This window comes from Medicago sativa, chromosome 4, assembly GCF_051527215.1.
Source record: "Medicago sativa cultivar Bolivia chromosome 4, Bolivia_mono, whole genome shotgun sequence".
In the NCBI taxonomy this organism is placed as follows: Eukaryota; Viridiplantae; Streptophyta; class Magnoliopsida; order Fabales; family Fabaceae; genus Medicago; species Medicago sativa.
The window spans coordinates 53,505,003-53,518,162 of record NC_140752.1 but is presented as its reverse complement, the minus strand read 5'-3'; the positions used below and the strand labels follow the sequence as shown (position 1 = coordinate 53,518,162).

General features: G+C 33.0%; 1 long non-coding RNA gene across 1 annotated transcript in view; it reads right to left on the bottom strand.

The window, feature by feature from the left end:
- Nucleotides 1–2,571: 2,571 nt before the first annotated feature.
- The window catches only part of LOC146929823 (uncharacterized), a 68,165-nt gene continuing 57,576 nt past the window's right edge, over nucleotides 2,572–13,160 (bottom strand). The window contains exon 2 of the long non-coding RNA XR_015008295.1: nucleotides 2,572–2,810. This is a non-coding gene — a long non-coding RNA (uncharacterized LOC146929823). The remainder of the gene's footprint in view (nucleotides 2,811–13,160) is intronic.

The window sequence follows — 13,160 nt, the reverse complement described above, 5'->3', positions numbered from 1 at the left end:
ATCCATCAATCGCCATCATCTCTTCTCAATTGGTATCACTCTAACAAATTTACAACGTGAGTCCCTCTCGATCTCGACATCATCTCCACTCTCTCTGTCAGCGTTACCTTGAGGTGTTTTTTTATGCTCTATGTTTGATTTTTTTTTGGGTTATCCTAAACTAGAAACCTTCACTTCCCTTATTGTTTTTGTGTTCATTATATAATGAAGTCATATGTAATTTGGTTTGATATTTTGAAATATCAATTAATTTAGAATATTGATAGTTTGACTATATGTTGATATGACATGTTATAAAAAATACCATTGATATTTAAAGGAGAAACCAAATCATTCAATAAAGGAAATGTTATGTTGAACGTAAAGGTATTACAACATTGCCCTCGAAGCTGGAAAAAAAACTTATTTTTTTATTAAAAAAATATTCAATGTGGGGATATGGATTGGGCCGAAATACCCAAACCCATCGGGGACTGGGATGAAATTCAATATCTCATCCCGGTTGAATATGGGCAAGACGACATGTAAGTATATAAGAGTCGGAGATGGAGACGAAAAAGGTAAAACTCATCTTTGCCCCATTCCATTGACATGATTAATGGAATTGAGAGCATTCTAATATGAATCACAATTTTTTTTCCAAAAGGTAGTCCTATAAAATTTTAATTTTTTTTGGTAACAACCAAATATATTGAACCAATAGGTAAAAATTGAACTTTTCTCCATAAAAATCATATCTTTGTTTCTGATATGAATCGGTTTTTTTTTAAAGGTACTACTTTAAAATATTAAATTTTTAGGTAACAACCAAATATATTGAACCTTTACGTAAAAATTGACCTTTTCTCCATAAAATCATATCTTTGTTGCTAACAAGTTGAAAATCTAAACTTAAATCTTATAAGCTTCAAAAATCAATCATTACTTTCTTTCATACGTATCATAACTAACACATACATATAAGGTTGACAAGAAGTTTCCAAGTATTATCCAACCTTGGGTCAGCTCCCACCCGCAATCCCAAGTACTTAAAGGGAAGGTTACCTATCCTAAACTAAAAAAAGTCCATTGCCTACCTAAAAAAAAGTCTGTTACATGGATACCAACGAAGAAACTCATCACAAATTTAACAAGAAGGATAGAGGCAAGCTCAAAACACTAGAGAATTGTGTTCATTGTAACGACCCGATTTTTAGGATATTATTATTTTATTTTAGTGGTTTTATTAATTATTGGCTTGTTTGATGTGTTTAAATGTTGGGTTAATGGGTTTTTATTAGAAATAGAGGAATTAAGGGTATTTTGGTAATTTTTGGAGTGTAGAGCATTTTAGTAATTTGGAAGAAGAGAAAAATTTATTGAGGTTAGTAGTAACTTTGTGGAATTAATAAAATAGAAGTAAATGGTAAAAGAGGATATTAAGTGAATTAGAATGTGTAGTGTTATTTGTTAGTAAGAATAATGAATAAGTCCAATAGGAGTAAGTGAATTAACCCCAATTTGTGAGAGTATATAAGACTAGTAGTAGTCACAAACTAGGGTTGTGAAATCATTTGGTAAGTTTACAAAATAGAGGCCAGAGAGAGAATATAGAAAGGAAAAGAAGAAAGAAGAGTTAAAGGGGGAAAAAGGAGGAGCTTAGGAGAATCAAAGTAGATGGGAAGATTGGAGCTAGGAGACTTAGCTTGTGTAGGCAGAGGTGAGGGGGAAAAAGTTATGTTCTTCATATTGGTTTATGAACAATTGTAAGGTTTTAGATTATTTGTGTTCTTGATGTTTTCATGAAATTGATGTTGAATTAAGTTGATTTTCGTGCTCCTTTAATTGTGGTTATTTTGAATATATGAAAAGTGATATAATCATGTTGTTGTAAGAAAATCTATGTTTGGTTATGATAAGTTGGTGTTTAAGTGTTTTTAACTTAATTGAGTGAAAATCATGACGTTGTTTATGAATGATGTTAATTCGAGTTCTATAATCTTGTTATGATATTGAGTATGGAATGTTCTGTTTGTATGAGATTTAATTGATAAGTTCATGGTTAAGTTGTGATTATGTGAAAAATGATTTTTTTGGAAAAGTTGATAGAAATTATGATTTTGGATGTGTAATTGGTGTTATGAAGTGGTGAAAGTGTTTATTATATAAATGTTTTGACCATGGATAATGTTTTGTAATGATTTGGGTGTGTTGGGATTGAGTTAAGTGATTCAAAGGTGATTAAATATTTGGTGAAAAACACATTTTTGAACTGATTTTGGTGATTCAAAAGAGATTGAGTTAAGTTGTAGAATGTTAACTTTATTTTGGCTTTGGTTTGACTCCAATATCATTTCTAGAACTTTAGTTATGATCAAAATACTACACATAGGTCATGCTACATTTTTTTTATGAAACTTCAATATAACTTTTTGAGTGAACCATGAAACATCATTGAAATTAATATTGAATTTAAGAAAGTCTTAGAGTGGATAAATGAATATGTAATTATGAAGTTGTATATTTAATGATATGTATATAATGAAGTGAAGATAGTGTATAATTAAAACATGTGAATGCTTGTAAAGCCCATACTAAACTTATCTAGAATATTTAGAATGTGCGTTAAATTTAGTACTGGATACATTAAAATTACAATAATAAAAGTTTTTTAACTGAATAAATATATACATCACTGCAGGATCATACATTTGCTATCTGAATACATGTCTGGAACCGTAATAAATAATCTGAACTAGTACGACACGAGCATGTGAGAGTATATCATTTAGCCTTCTGTATTGTCTCCTTGCCACGTACAACCTGCTGATCTGAAATAAAATAAAAGGAATTGGGGTGAGACGGGATGTCTCAGTGAGTTCCACATATCCTAGGCTGCAGGCAATCTGAGGGAACCTAGGATCGCCATCGGTCTCTAAACTCAACCCTTTTTGGGTTTATACAGTTTTGTCATGTATAACTGAGCGATTGGGGGATAACTAGGATCGCTATCTGAATTACTGATACAATCCTGATACTAATACTGAAATCATACTCATAATTATAGTTATAATGTCTATCATATTATGTTAGAAATGTTAGCGTTAAACAAACAATATTATCTGAATTGATTTTACGAAATAAACCCAGGTGGAGTAACCCCGAAATTTATTCCACTGCTAACCAGTAAAAATTCCAACTGGCGGGAGCCCAACTGACGGGGATACCGGACTCCTCTGATTATCGTGGGGTCATCCTCACGGATAGTGCCCATTCCAACTAGTGGGAACCTTTTGTATCCTAACTGGTGAGGATAGCAAAAGCCACAGACTAAACATATTTTCTGATAACTGAAATAACCCTCAACTCCACTACTAACGGGGAGTTAGAGAGGAATAACTTAACTTAATTAATTTCTTGTAATAATAACATCATGAAACTGATAATAAAGATGTAGTGATTCCGTCTTTATTCTGAAATTAATTCTGATACTAACCTATTCAGGTTATAGGCATATCGTTGTCATATGCCATACCAAAACGGTAATAAGTTTTTCCCATATCCTGATAAACTAAATCGACTAATTAAGCCGAACTTCTATAACTAGGATTCTTTACTTCCATTAATTGGAAATCTACCCATGAATTGTTTTGCGTGACATACTCGATCTAAATACATCTCTTATGTCAAGGTGCAATAATTATGTAATGACACCTAAGTTGGAGGATTGCTAAATATTCTTTTTCACATAATAAGAAAATATGCATTAATGTCAATTTGAACATGTTTATGTTACTATCCATGTTTGAGTATCTTAAAACATTCCTGGTTACGTAATCGAATAAAAATAAATATTTCATATCCTAGCCGAACAATGGCTATATTTAGGCATGATAAACTTTCTTGTAAAATCTTTTTTTTTTTTTTTAAAAATGTAACCGATTCTAGTAACCAAGGCAAGTGTTAAATTCCAGTATTTTTCTCAATCATTTATATAAGTAAATTCATCATTGGCCTTGTTTAAACAATTTCCTCCAACATCAACACTATCATAAACATATTCATAACATAAAAGAGAATTTAGAGTAAATTAATAACAAAACATGCGACAATTCAATTTTCCAAATTATATGTATTTCAAACTTCCATTCAAATTCTATCCTCCAACTTTAGGACTAAAGTAGTATTGCACAATAACATAAGAAATTTTAGAACAAAATAATGGGAATCTAGCATTGATACAATTATGCCAACATATTCTAATAATTCATAATCACATATTAACATTCTAATGGAATAATTTACTACCCAAAGGTGGGTTTACTAACTAAAGGAACTCACCTTTAAATCGAACATTATGCTGAGTTTGGGCTTACACGAAGTCCACTTCAATATCCACTTCGGAACCTCCACACTAGGCGAGGCTTCATGCTCGCTTCGGCGAGCTATCGCAACAGAACCCAAAATTCTGCACAAAATCTGCATATGGTCCCTTACTTCAAAGTTGTCTCCAGACCTCAATACTTGACTAAAATTTGTAAAAATGGTGCCAAAACGACGGAAATTTTGTTAGCTAACCATAGCAAAAAGAAACACCTGATTTGGAGTTACAGAGAGAAAGTTATTACCATTTTAGTGGAGCTATGTCCCAAAACCCGTAACCAAATTCCAGCAGGATTTTACCAACTTCAATTACATTTTCCGAATTCGTTTCTAATCCGAATCATACGAAATTTGTGTCCAAACTATAAGGAATTGAATGAGGAATCCAAAAATCCAATTATTACTCGATTATGGATTACACATCGGTATATACGAGTCAGTAAAGAACATACAAATTTCGTCTCAAAATCATGAATTCAAGTGTAATCACTTATATCAACAATTACCATTCAAAATACATCAACAACAATTAATCAAAGTATAATTCCATAATCATTTCTCAATTTCCAAACTATAATTCCAATTCATTCTCCAAAAATTCAAACTTACTAACAGCTCACATTGAGTGTGATTACTAAGCTCCTTTTGCATTGATAGACGTTTGACAAGTGCACCAAATACTATCGAAGTAGTAAAAATATCGATCCCACGAGGACTGTGTTAATCTCAATTCAGCAATAAGGTAAATATTTAGGATGTATAAATTATTTTGTTTCCACTAGGCAGTAGATTTGATTTGATTGCATAAAATTAAATAACATAAAATAAAGATTCGGTTAGAAAATAAGAGAGAGATGAGATCAGGTCTTTCGAATCACCTATGTTTCCCTAATTGGTATACTGCACCTATTCTTATGAATGATTTTCTAGTTCCACGATAGTTAACAAAATAGTCCTAATCAATCCCTTGAGTTAGGACCCTCTTCTCAAACTACAACCCCTAATTCCTTAGGTGGTCTAATAATCTTTGAAGGTTTAAGCACGTTAACCTAATATCACTAACAAACGATTATCCATTCCTAGACTAACCCTCTTTATTAGAACAATTGAATTAGGTCTAAGTAGAAATCTATGGTCAGTAGTCATTCATTCTCACTAAATCATGTTTATATTTGATCATGATATAAAAAGCATTAAGAACAATTGAATTGAATAAAAACTAGATTGTCATTCACAATAAATAGAGTTTCACAACAACATGGATCAATTAGGGTTACAAAGAATCATCTCAGACCTAATCTCTAAGAGATTCAGCTACTCATAATTGAGTTTACAAATAGAATAATCAATAGTGGAATCAAAACATACATGAACTGATAGAAGGTTGAAAAAATCGCCCTCCTAGCCGTCTTTAGGTCTCAAAATCGCACTTTTCTCTTCTCAAATCGTAAACCTTGTTTCTGTTTCTCGAATTCGCTTCAGCTTAAATAGCCAAGTTTTTCTGCGTCCAAAATCGCGCCACGCCACCAGAAATCATACCACGAATTCAATGGCAGAACCAAACCTTCATTCTGGTTACAAAATCGCGCCACGATTGTCTATTTTAAGCACTTCCAGAATTTCTGCTTTTCACACCACCAGGCTGTCTAAAATTGTTACAGACTCAATAAAAACATCAACACAACTGTTTCTTCAAAATCTTCTATTTTTCTTGCTTTCCTTGTTGTTTAAGCTTGCTTGTGAACTCAAAACATCATGAAAAATGACACTAAAATAACGTAATGACTACTGTCATCATGCATTGATACAATCATGCCAACTTTAAGACTAAAGTAGTATTGCACAATAACATAAGAAATTTTAGAACAAAATAATGGGAATCTAGCATTGATACAATCATGCCAACATATTCTAATAATTCATAATCACATATTAGCATTCTAATGGAATAATTTACTACCCAAAGGTGGGTTTACTAACTAAAGGAACTCACTTCTAAATCGAACATTATGCTGAGTTTGGGCTTACACGAAGTCCACTTCAATATCCACTTCGGAACCTCCACACTAGGCGAGGCTTCATGCTCGCTTCGGCGAGCTATCGCAACAGAACCCAAAATTCTGCACAAAATCTGCATATGTTCCCTTACTTCAAAGTTGTCTCCAGACCTCAATACTTGACTAAAATTTGTAAAAATGGTGCCAAAACGACGGAAATTTTGTTAGCTAACCATAGCAAAAAGAAACACCTGATTTGGAGTTACAGAGAGAAAGTTATTACCATTTTAGTGGAGCTATGTCCCAAAACCCGTAACCAAATTCCAGCAGGATTTTACCAACTTCAATTACATTTTCCGAATTCGTTTCTAATCCGAATCATACGAAATTTGTGTCCAAACTATAAGGAATTGAATGAGGAATCCAAAAATCCAATTATTACTCGATTATGGATTACACATCGGTATATACGAGTCAGTAAAGAACATACAAATTTCGTCTCAAAATCATGAATTCAAGTGTAATCACTTATATCAACAATTACCATTCAAAATACATCAACAACAATTAATCAAAGTATAATTCCATAATCATTTCTCAATTTCCAAACTATAATTCCAATTCATTCTCCAAAAATTCAAACTTACTAACAGCTCACATTGAGTGTGATTACTAAGCTCCTTTTGCATTGATAGACGTTTGACAAGTGCACCAAATACTATCGAAGTAGTAAAAATATCGATCCCACAAGGACTGTGTTAATCTCAATTCAGCAATAAGGTAAATATTTAGGATGTATAAATTATTTTGTTTCCACTAGGCAGTAGATTTGATTTGATTGCATAAAATTAAATAACATAAAATAAAGATTCAGTTAGAAAATAAGAGAGAGATGAGATCAGGTCTTTCGAATCACCTATGTTTCCCTAATTGGTATACTGCACCTATTCTTATGAATGATTTTCTAGTTCCACGATAGTTAACAAAATAGTCCTAATCAATCCCTTGAGTTAGGACCCTCTTCTCAAACTACAACCCCTAATTCCTTAGGTGGTCTAATAATCTTTGAAGGTTTAAGCACGTTAACCTAATATCACTAACAAACGATTATCCATTCCTAGACTAAACCTGTTTATTAGAACAATTCAATTAGGTCTAAGTAGAAAGCTATGGTCAGTAGTCATTCATTCTCACTAAATCATGTTTATATTTAATCATGATATAAAAAGCATTAAGAACAATTGAATTGAATAAAAACTAGATTGTCATTCACAATAAATAGAGTTTCACAACAACATGGATCAATTAGGGTTACAAAGAATCATCTCAGACCTAATCTCTAAGAGATTTAGCTACTCATAATTGAGTTTACAAATAGAATAATCAATAGTGGAATCAAAACATACATGAACTGATAGAAGGTCTCAAAATCGCCCTCCTAGCCGTCTTTAGGTCTCAAAATCGCACTTTTCTCTTCTCAAATCGTAAACCTTGTTTCTGTTTCTGGAATTCGCTTCAGCTTAAATAGCCAAGTTTTTCTGCGTCCAAAATCGCGCCACGCCACCAGAAATCATACCACGAATTCAATGGCAGAACCAAACCTTCATTCTGGTTACAAAATCGCGCCACGATTGTCTATTTTAAGCACTTCCAGAATTTCTGCTTTTCACACCACCAGGCTGTCTAAAATTGTTACAGACTCAATAAAAACATCAACACAACTGTTTCTTCAAAATCTTCTATTTTTCTTGCTTTCCTTGTTGTTTAAGCTTGCTTGTGAACTCAAAACATCATGAAAAATGACACTAAAATAACGTAATGACTACTGTCATCATGCATTGATACAATCATGCCAACTTTAAGACTAAAGTAGTATTGCACAATAACATAAGAAATTTTAGAACAAAATAATGGGAATCTAGCATTGATACAATCATGCCAACATATTCTAATAATTCATAATCACATATTAGCATTCTAATGGAATAATTTACTACCCAAAGGTGGGTTTACTAACTAAAGGAACTCACTTCTAAATCGAACATTATGCTGAGTTTGGGCTTACACGAAGTCCACTTCAATATCCACTTCGGAACCTCCACACTAGGCGAGGCTTCATGCTCGCTTCGGCGAGCTATCGCAACAGAACCCAAAATTCTGCACAAAATCTGCATATGGTCCCTTACTTCAAAGTTGTCTCCAGACCTCAATACTTGACTAAAATTTGTAAAAATGGTGCCAAAGCGACGGAAATTTTGTTAGCTAACCATAGCAAAAAGAACCACCTGATTCGGAGTTACAGAGAGAAAGTTATTACCATTTTAGTGGAGCTATGTCCCAAAACCCGTAACCAAATTCCAGCAGGATTTTACCAACTTCAATTACATTTTCCGAATTCGTTTCTAATCCGAATCATACGAAATTTGTGTCCAAACTATAAGGAATTGAATGAGGAATCCAAAAATCCAATTATTACTCGATTATGGATTACACATCGGTATATACGAGTCAGTAAAGAACATACAAATTTCGTCTCAAAATCATGAATTCAAGTGTAATCACTTATATCAACAATTACCATTCAAAATACATCAACAACAATTAATCAAAGTATAATTCCATAATCATTTCTCAATTTCCAAACTATAATTCCAATTCATTCTCCAAAAATTCAAACTTACTAACAACTCACATTGAGTGTGATTACTAAGCTCCTTTTGCATTGATAGACGTTTGACAAGTGCACCAAATACTATCAAAGTAGTAAAAATATCGATCCCACAAGGACTGTGTTAATCTCAATTCAGCAATAAGGTAAATATTTAGGATGTATAAATTATTTTGTTTCCACTAGGCAGTAGATTTGATTTGATTGCATAAAATTAAATAACATAAAATAAAGATTCGGTTAGAAAATAAGAGAGAGATGCGATCATGTCTTTCGAATCACCTATGTTTCCCTAATTGGTATACTGCACCTATTCTTATGAATGATTTTCTAGTTCCACGATAGTTAACAAAATAGTCCTAATCAATCCCTTGAGTTAGGACCCTCTTCTCAAACTACAACCCCTAATTCCTTAGGTGGTCTAATAATCTTTGAAGGTTTAAGCACGTTAACCTAATATCACTAACAAACGATTATCCATTCCTAGACTAACCCTATTTATTAGAACAATTCAATTAGGTCTAAGTAGAAAGCTATGGTCAGTAGTCATTCATTCTCACTAAATCATGTTTATATTTGATCATGATATAAAAAGCATTAAGAACAATTGAATTGAATAAAAACTAGATTGTCATTCACAATAAATAGAGTTTCACAACAACATGGATCAATTAGGGTTACAAAGAATCATCTCAGACCTAATCTCTAAGAGATTTAGCTACTCATAATTGAGTTTACAAATAGAATAATCAATAGTGGAATCAAAACATACATGAACTGATAGAAGGTTGAAAAAATCGCCCTCCTAGCCGTCTTTAGGTCTCAAAATCGCACTTTTCTCTTCTCAAATCGTAAACCTTGTTTCTGTTTCTGGAATTCGCTTCAGCTTAAATAGCCAAGTTTTTCTGCGTCCAAAATCGCGCCACGCCACCATAAATCATACCACGAATTGAATGGCAGAACCAAACCTTCATTCTGGTTACAAAATCGCGCCACGATTGTCTATTTTAAGCACTTCCAGAATTACTGCTTTTCACACCACCAGGCTGTCTAAAATTGTTACAGACTCAATAAAAACATCAACACAACTGTTTCTTCAAAATCTTCTATTTTTCTTGCTTTCCTTGTTGTTTAAGCTTGCTTGTGAACTCAAAACATCATGAAAAATGACACTAAAATAACGTAATGACTACTGTCATCATGCATTGATACAATCATGCCAACTTTAAGACTAAAGTAGTATTGCACAATAACATAAGAAATTTTAGAACAAAATAATGGGAATCTAGCATTGATACAATCATGCCAACATATTCTAATAATTCATAATCACATATTAGCATTCTAACGGAATAATTTACTACCCAAAGGTGGGTTTACTAACTAAAGGAACTCACTTCTAAATCGAACATTATGCTGAGTTTGGGCTTACACGAAGTCCACTTCAATATCCACTTCGGAACCTCCACACTAGGCGAGGCTTCATGCTCGCTTCGGCGAGCTATCGCAACATAACCCAAAATTCTGCACAAAATCTGCATATGGTCCCTTACTTCAAAGTTGTCTCCAGTCCTCAATACTTGACTAAAATTTGTAAAAATGGTGCCAAAACGACGGAAATTTTGTTAGCTAACCATAGCAAAAAGAACCACCTCATTCGGAGTTACAGAGAGAAAGTTATTACCATTTTAGTGGAGCTCTGTCCCAAAACCCGTAACCAAATTCCAGCAGGATTTTACCAACTTCAATTACATTTTCCGAATTTGTTTCTAATCCGAATCATACGAAATGTGTGTCCAAACTATAAGGAATTGAATGAGGAATCCAAAAATCCAATTATTACTCGATTATGGATTACACATCGGTATATACGAGTCAGTAAAGAACATACAAATTTCGTCTGAAAATCATGTATTCAAGTGTAATCACTTATATCAACAATTACCATTCAAAATACATCAACAACAATTAATCAAAGTATAATTCCATAATCATTTCTCAATTTCCAAACTATAATTCCAATTCATTCTCCAAAAATTCAAACTTACTAACAACTCACATTGAGTGTGATTACTAAGCTCCTTTTGCATTGATAGACGTTTGACAAGTGCACCAAATACTATCGAAGTAGTAAAAATATCGATCCCACGAGGACTGTGTTAATCTCAATTCAGCAATATGGTAAATATTTAGGATGTATAAATTATTTTGTTTCCACTAGGCAGTAGATTTGATTTGATTGCATAAAATTAAATAACATAAAATAAAGATTCGGTCAGAAAATAAGAGAGAGATGAGATCAGGTCTTTCGAATCACCTATGTTTCCCTAATTGGTATACTGCACCTATTCTTATGAATGATTTTCTAGTTCCACGATAGTTAACAAAATAGTCCTAATCAATCCCTTGAGTTAGGACCCTCTTCTCAAACTACAACCCCTAATTCCTTAGGTGGTCTAATAATCTTTGAAGGTTTAAGCACGTTAACCTAATATCACTAACAAACGATTATCCATTCCTAGACTAACCCTGTTTATTAGAACAATTCAATTAGGTCTAAGTAGAAAGCTATGGTCAGTAGTCATTCATTCTCACTAAATCATGTTTATATTTGATCATGATATAAAAAGCATTAAGAACAATTGAATTGAATAAAAACTAGATTGTCATTCACAATAAATAGAGTTTCACAACAACATGGATCAATTAGGGTTACAAAGAATCATCTCAGACCTAATCTCTAAGAGATTTAGCTACTCATAATTGAGTTTACAAATAGAATAATCAATAGTGGAATCAAAACATACATGAACTGATAGAAGGTTGAAAAAATCGCCCTCCTAGCCGTCTTTAGGTCTCAAAATCGCACTTTTCTCTTCTCAAATCGTAAACCTTGTTTCTGTTTCTGGAATTCGCTTCAGCTTAAATAGCCAAGTTTTTCTGCGTCCAAAATCGCGCCACGCCACCATAAATCATACCACGAATTGAATGGCAGAACCAAACCTTCATTCTGGTTACAAAATCGCGCCACGATTGTCTATTTTAAGCACTTCCAGAATTACTGCTTTTCACACCACCAGGCTGTCTAAAATTGTTACAGACTCAATAAAAACATCAACACAACTGTTTCTTCAAAATCTTCTATTTTTCTTGCTTTCCTTGTTGTTTAAGCTTGCTTGTGAACTCAAAACATCATGAAAAATGACACTAAAATAACGTAATGACTACTGTCATCATGCATTGATACAATCATGCCAACTTTAAGACTAAAGTAGTATTGCACAATAACATAAGAAATTTTAGAACAAAATAATGGGAATCTAGAATTGATACAATCATGCCAACATATTCTAATAATTCATAATCACATATTAGCATTCTAATGGAATAATTTACTACCCAAAGGTGGGTTTACTAACTAAAGGAACTCACTTCTAAATCGAACATTATGCTGAGTTTGGGCTTACACGAAGTCCACTTCAATATCCACTTCGGAACCTCCACACTAGGCGAGGCTTCATGCTCGCTTCGGCGAGCTATCGCAACATAACCCAAAATTCTGCACAAAATCTGCATATGGTCCCTTACTTCAAAGTTTTCTCCAGACCTCAATACTTGACTAAAATTTGTAAAAATGGTGCCAAAACGACGGAAATTTTGTTAGCTAACCATAGCAAAAAGAACCACCTGATTCGGAGTTACAGAGAGAAAGTTATTACCATTTTAGTGGAGCTCTGTCCCAAAACCCGTAACCAAATTCCAGCAGGATTTTACCAACTTCAATTACATTTTCCGAATTCGTTTCTAATCCGAATCATACGAAATTTGTGTCCAAACTATAAGGAATTGAATGAGGAATCCAAAAATCCAATTATTACTCGATTATGGATTACACATCGGTATATACGAGTCAGTAAAGAACATACAAATTTCGTCTCAAAATCATGAATTCAAGTGTAATCACTTATATCAACAATTACCATTCAAAATACATCAACAACAATTAATCAAAGTATAATTCCATAATCATTTCTCAATTTCCAAACTATAATTCCAATTCATTCTCCAAAAATTCAAACTTACTAACAACTCACATTGAGTGTGATTACTAAGCTCCTTTTGCATTGATAGAC